General features: G+C 39.3%; 1 protein-coding gene across 1 annotated transcript in view; it reads left to right on the top strand.

Moving 5' to 3' along the window:
* LOC143035834 (fat-like cadherin-related tumor suppressor homolog) overlaps nt 1-7,500 on the top strand; it is a 742,303-nt gene that overhangs the window by 345,739 nt on the left and 389,064 nt on the right. The window contains exon 2 of the mRNA XM_076202877.1: nt 4,142-4,178. The gene's annotated coding sequence lies outside the window, so the exon portion shown is untranslated. The remainder of the gene's footprint in view (nt 1-4,141; nt 4,179-7,500) is intronic.

The raw sequence follows: 7,500 nt of genomic DNA on the forward strand, positions 1-7,500 counted from the left end.
TTCAGAAATGAGTATCGACGAGATCCACCAGACGGTAAAAGCACCAAAGACTGGTATAAAAAGTTCACAGAGACTGGTAGTTTTGCAGACCGTAAGAGAGGAGGGAGAGCCTGTGCGAGTCATGCATCCGTTTACGCTGCGCACGACGTCTTCCAGCGCAGTACTAGAAAATCGGTTCTTCGTGTTTTGATCAAGCTATGGGTGCTTTAGAACACAGTGCATAAAGTGTTTCACAATTGCCTGCGCCTGCACGCGTACGAGGTTAAACTTGTTCAAGAATTAAAACCAAGTGACAGATGCTAACGTGCTGCATTTGCTACATAGGTTCTTACTCACATTGACGAAGACAATAATTATCTTAAGCATGTTTTTTTTTCTGATGAAGCTACCTTTCTTACATATGGGAAGGTTCATAGGTATAACGTAGGCATTTAGGGACCAGAACACTCACATGTTGAGATTGGACATGAACAAGACAGCCCCAAAGTGAATGTTTGCTGTGGCCTAATGCACGACAGGATTATTAGATCTTTTTTCTTTGCTGAATCAACCATATCAGCAGTTGTTTATCTGGACATGCTGAAGCATTATGCTGCACCTCAATTAGAAGAGTTTCAGCCAAGGGCAATGTTTCAGCAAGATGGGGCGCCTCTACACTGGAGTTTGGTTGTTCGTAACTTTCTGGATGCAACCTTCCCCAACCGCTGGATTGGGAGAGATGGCCCAACACAATGGCCACCACGTTCACCAAACATTACCCCTCTTGATTTTTTCTTATGGGGTTATACCAAGGATAAAGTGTACAGTACACCAGTACCTAATGTTGAGACCTTAAAGGCAAGGATAACAGCAGCTCTAGCAATGGAGATGTTGGAGAATACCTGGCGTGAGATAGAATTTTACTTAGACGTACTCCGGGCAACAAAGGTAGAATCTGTTGAAATTTATGAGTAATGAAAAAAAAAAAAAAAATCTTTAGTCATTGTTGTTAAACTTGAAGGAAACCTTATACCTCTACCTAAAATGGTTTGTGTGTAATAAAGGTCTAAAATCCGGGAAAAAATTATGAACAAATTGTATATATATATATATATATATATATATATATATATATATATATATAAATTATGGGGGTGTGTGTATGTGTGTGTGTGTGTGTGTGTGTGTGTGTGTGTGTGTGTGTGTGTGTGTGTATGTGTTTGTGTATAATCTTTCCGGCCGTCGCCTCGGGAATCGAACCGAAACCTAGCTTTGATTCCCAAGGTGACGGCAGGAAAGATTATTTGTATGATGTCGCTGTTACGAGTGATTCACTTCAGGTATATACATTTATATTTATATATATAAATATATATATTTATATATATATATATATATATATATATATATGTTTGTATATATATATATATATATATATATATATATGTATATATATATATATATGTGTGTGTGTGTGTGTGTGTGTGTGTGTGTGTGTGTGTGTGTGTGTGTGTGTGTGTGTGTGTGTGTACACACACACATACACACACACACACACACACACACACATATATACATATATATATGTATATATATATATATATATATATATATATATATATATATATATATATATATATATCCGCATGAGAGGATCGTGGGGGAGGTCGCTGAATAACTGAAACGGTCTTGCTGTGGATGGATTGTATCTTGCTACATTGCCTCTGATCCAAAGCAGTGGACGGGATACGGGGATGATCCTTAATCCATGATGAGAGGGGGGAAAGGGCTGTGGATGGGAGAGGCGTGGATAGGAGTAGGCACGTGCCTTTGACTTGGGTACCTCCCTTATATGGCGGAAAAAAGCTCTTGATATACAGAATATGTGTGTGTGTATGTAATATATGAATTTTCTTGAAAGCAGTGATTTTCTCTATTACTGATTTTGTTGTAACTAATATGTGTCCGGCGTTGTCCGGATGACTCCATGTAAAAATTGTTGGAAATAACACTATAGGTGTCTATTCAGCTGCCTTTATTTCTGTTGTCACATGGAACACTCGCACAGACACACACATACTGATGCACTAGATTTATGATAATCTCGTAGAAACTGTCATATTCATACAGGAGGCAGTGCCAAGGGGGAAAACAACGACTGTAGAACTTCTCAGATACAGAAAACACAACAGGGAACAGCACAGTACAGTAACCTTGCCAAGTCCGTCCACCTCACACGTTTCGATCGATGCCAAACAGGACTACCCGGAAGTGCCAGTCACAGACGAGAGGACGCAACACAGGTGGGGTGGAAAATGTTCAAACGGTGTGGCGCTGTGTTTCAGCCAAGGTGTTGAAAAGTCGGCGAGGTTTTGGCGGTTTTGTGTCGCGAAAATGGGAACCATGCCAATTATACGCGGTGAGGCTTCTTTGGGAGGGATTGGGTTTGGCATTGGGACTAGGGCTTGGGTTCGCATTGAGCTTAAAGAAGTTTTAACTAGGTTATCACTGTCATGAGAATTGAGCTTGCTTTGGAAGAGACGGGAATCCTTACCCCTTCACCACAGGGGTTAATTTAAGTAAAAATAAAATTATTTTATTCAGCTCAGGCTCGATGCGGATCCAGCGAGGATCTGGCTGGGGATCCGATTCTCAGCCGAATAAAATAATCTGGAATTTGTAGTATTATAATATGAAAATAGTATCACCGTACTGAAAGGATTCATAGCGTTGAATATGATAGGGGAATGTGGTTGTTGCTGCCTTTCCTGTTGATGACGGCATTTGTGCTCAAATGAAATAACTATTACAACGATCATTGTTTATTGTTAGTGTGTATGATTGTTGTCATGATTATGAGTTTCATCGTTTAACACCACTATCATTATTTGTATCATCGATTTCAGCGTTATCGCCATTCAGCCCTTTCAACGTGGGGACACATTCTATATATTTTTCCTTATGCTAAGACCAGAAGATACTATTCAGCTGAATGATGGACCGAGGAGAGAATCTGTCACGATGACATTTGCACCCGAATCCACCCACAATATACATACATAGGATGATTTTTCCGTAGACCAAAGCAAACACGTCCATGCATGTACAAGTAATCTCTGAAGAAGGATTTAGGTTCGAAACGTATGAGTAAACCATAAGAGCACTGTGTGTCCTCCCAGTACTTGCTATCATGAATTAGTCACACATTACAGTGTTGGTGGTGTGAACACATCCAAAGCATTAAACCATAAGAGCACTGTGTGTCCTCCCAGTACTTGCTATCATGAATTAGTCACACATTATAGTGTTGGTGGTGTGAACACATCCAAAGCATTAAACCATAAGAGCACTGTGTGTCCTCCCAGTACTTGCTATCATGAATTAGTCACACATTATAGTGTTGGTGGTGTGAACACATCCAAAGCATTAAACCATAAGAGCACTGTGTGTCCTCCCAGTACTTGCTATCATGAATTAGTCACACATTATAGTGTTGGTGGTGTGAACACATCCAAAGCATTAAACCATAAGAGCACTGTGTGTCCTCCCAGTACTTGCCATCATGAATTAGTCACACATTATAGTGTTGGTGGTGTGAACACATCCAAAGCATTAAACCATAAGAGCACTGTGTGTCCTCCCAGTACTTGCTATCATGAATTAGTCACACATTATAGTGTTGGTGGTGTGACCACATCCAAAGCATTAAACCATAAGAGCACTGTGTGTCCTCCCAGTACTTGCTATCATGAATTAGTCACACATTATAGTGTTGGTGGTGTGAACACATCCAAAGCATTAAACCATAAGAGCACTGTGTGTCCTCCCAGTACTTGCTATCATGAATTAGTCACACATTATAGTGTTGGTGGTGTGAACACATCCAAAGCATTAAACCATAAGAGCACTGTGTGTCCTCCCAGTACTTGCTATCATGAATTAGTCACACATTATAGTGTTGGTGGTGTGAACACATCCAAAGCATTAAACCATAAGAGCACTGTGTGTCCTCCCAGTACTTGCTATCATGAATTAGTCACACATCATAGTGTTGGTGGTGTGAACACATCCAAAGCATTTTTATTGCCTTCAGTTTCCTCCTCTCCTTACTTCATCCCTATTTAATAGACATAACTTAATAAAGTTTTCTCTTTTTTTTCAGGTACACTGAAGCCACTGTCTTGCGAGCCCATCTCAAGGTAAAGAGGACATTTACACTTTAGTATACATTGATTAAACCATCATTTAATTTCAAAGTTATCAATAATGTAGGCTGTTATGACTTCACTATTGTACTTAACACTACTCGACAGTGCTGTTTGTTGAGTGCTATTGTTGGACGGTTGTATTTACTTAAGAGAGCACTGCCAGTCCATTAAAATTATGAACCTCTTCCAATCATAGTCTTCATTGGAAACTACGTCCTTGTTCTGATAATGTGCTTCCATGAGAGGAAAACAGACACTTAGTTGCCATAGACAGGCATGTTTTAAGACCTGTACGTTGGAGCTTTAACTCTTAAACCCTTAAGGCCCAGAAGGTTCCTGTAATATGAATACACTTGACTGGCGTTAATCATAATTAAATCCTTATAGGTGCCCAATTCCTTTGTATCGCCAGGAAAGGAGTAAGGTTTTATCCATATCAGTGGGAAAGCCAGCGAATCGAATGTGTGTGTGTATATTTGGATATTATTTCTTATTTTTCAACACGTCGTTATTTCAAGACGCATTTCACAGATACTGTGATCTGCATTCATTGACCCTTTTTATCAACTTATTTCTTATTCTCTATGTCATGCACGCGCATACAGCACACACACATTCTCACACACACACACACACACACACACACACACACACACACACACACACACACACACACACACACACACACACACTGCCACACAGACGCGGACATACACACTCACACACACACACACACTCTTCCCCTCACACACACACACACACACACACACACACACACACAAAGACACACACACACACACACACACACACCCACACAAACACTCACACACAAACAATCACACACACAGACACATGCATACACATACACACACACACACACACACACACACACACACACACACACACACACACACACACACTCATATACACACACATGCACACACACACACACACACACACACACACACACACACACACACACACACACACACACACACACACACACACACACACACACACACACACACACACACACACACACACACACACACACACACACACACACACACACACATATGTATATATATATATATATATATATGTATGTATGTATGTATGTATATACACATACACGCGCGTGCCTCGTGCGTTGAGGTCATAATGAAGCAATTTTTATTTTCCTACATTGAATTGCCCAATTTTTCAGTTCTGTCCGGTGAAGGTGCTGAAAGCCTTGAGTATCACATTAATTTCCAAATTCTGCTCACATACTAACGTGAGCGCAAAATGCGCGCTGGACTTGTTTATGGACTGATGTTAATGAATCTTGCCGCCCGACGTGCTTCTAGCGACCCCAAGCGGAAGGGTGTGTGGTATAAAATGGAGAACGGAGGCTAACCAGTTGCGAGTATGCAAAGCAATGAAGGATTCAATTGTTTTTCTTTTCCTTCCTTTCTTTTCTTTTTTCTTCGTCTTTGCGAGAGTTGTGTAATGAACCCTGCATCATTTAACAATGACCCGTGTTTTCATTATTTGATACAATATAGAACTTTTTAGATGTTGGTGAAGTGGAAACATATAATCAGATAAGATTATATGTTTTGAATGAGAAAATCACTCTCCTCCCCGCTCATAAACGGTGGGGTGGTTGTAGCGCTCGGCCCATGTTCCTCCTTCTGCCTCTCCTAATACACCCTGGGCTGTCTCACTAATTGCAAACATACCTTTTTATGATTATTTATTTACATATAAATGTTTGTTTTTCGAAAGATATAACTTGAACGAATTCGCAAATGAAGTAATTTAACTTTTGTCAAGAAAAATGCGAATTGAATATTTTGTTACAAAGAGAAAACGAAAATAAATATGAAACTTAGGGACGGTAGAAAAAGAATAAAGATTTTTACGAAAGTTATGATGCGGTTGATGAGTATTTGTGATTGCACAAAGGTACAGAAGAACAAGTGATGCGTGTACAAATACAAGTGGCGAGTAATGGGCAGCAAGGAAAGACATATAGTTTATACGTTAGAATAGGTGTTCACGGTAACCTGATCTAGAAGCCACACCTACTTCATTTCACGGTAACCTGATCTAGAAGCCACACCTACTTCATATGTTTCATTGCACTAAATCATCAAATGGTGAGGACTATGAACGGGAAATGTTGTGGAGAAATAGGTGAGTGTTTGTTGGAATTGAAGTAACTTTCACAAGTCAGGTAATAATACCTGTCGAAGGTACCAAAGCGCATAGGCTCCGTCGGGGACCTTTATATGATTGAAGGATATGGTTCTGTCCAAAACTCCCCTGAGCCGTTTCTAGAGGAAGATAAGTTGGATTGAAATTGTAAGTAATGATCACTTTATGTATATCCTTACTAGTATAATATTTAGAGGAACGTAGTTGTGATTGGGAAAGGAAATAGCTGGAAAGATTGTGAAGGGTAGACGAGTAGAAGGAGAACTGATGATGGTTGAATAAAAATTTATAGAATTCTTTTATTAGCAATATCAAACGACAAGGAACCTTATCAAGAGTTAGAAATGCATAATGTCGCTGAACTGGAGAATAAGCTTTGCTTAATTAAACATGATTTCTCGGTTAATCCTCTCATTACTCGTAGCAACTTAGTCGTTTATGATAACCGAAAATAAAACAACTCATCTTTTGCGAAAAGGTTAACCCTCTTAGTACGATGACCACCTTCATGTGTTTAACCAAAATAAAAATTTTGATCCCTTCATCTCGGTGACAACCCCGTAGAGGCGATCAATTGAATTGTAATACGTTATAATGTAAAGGAGTAATGTGTATGGAAATGCTGTTGGGGAGATAAACGTATTTAGATAGAATTTTTTTTTTTTTTTACTGATCTTAAATTATTTGGTGGTCAGTAAAGGGCTGATGCACTGTAGTTGATATTTAACGACTATGGAACAACAGTAGTTGTGTATGAATGAGTAATTATGTCTTTTTTCGTGGGAAACAGTAATGGCGTATTCCGTGTACAGGCGAAATAATCTCTCAGTTTCGAGTAATTAACAGTTGATTGTTTACAATGAAGGACAATTAATCGACGGTAAATTGTTAAAAAAAAATGGCTGTAGTTGAAGGATGAGAGCAGATTTCAATTCATTGTTGGTAAATGACAAACTAACTTGCAGATCTCGGCATTAGTCAACAAACTAACGTGCAAGTATTAGTGTTTGTTGCCAAACTATCATTTCCTTCTAATCATGTCAGACTGGCTCTACTTTTTTTTTAAACCTTGGCACGTGATTGGCCGCTAAATCTAAGTTGCTGAAGTCCG

This window comes from Oratosquilla oratoria, chromosome 2 (genome assembly GCF_046742065.1).
Source record: "Oratosquilla oratoria isolate Oo_2021 chromosome 2, ASM4674206v1, whole genome shotgun sequence".
NCBI lineage: Eukaryota > Metazoa > Arthropoda > Malacostraca > Stomatopoda > Squillidae > Oratosquilla > Oratosquilla oratoria.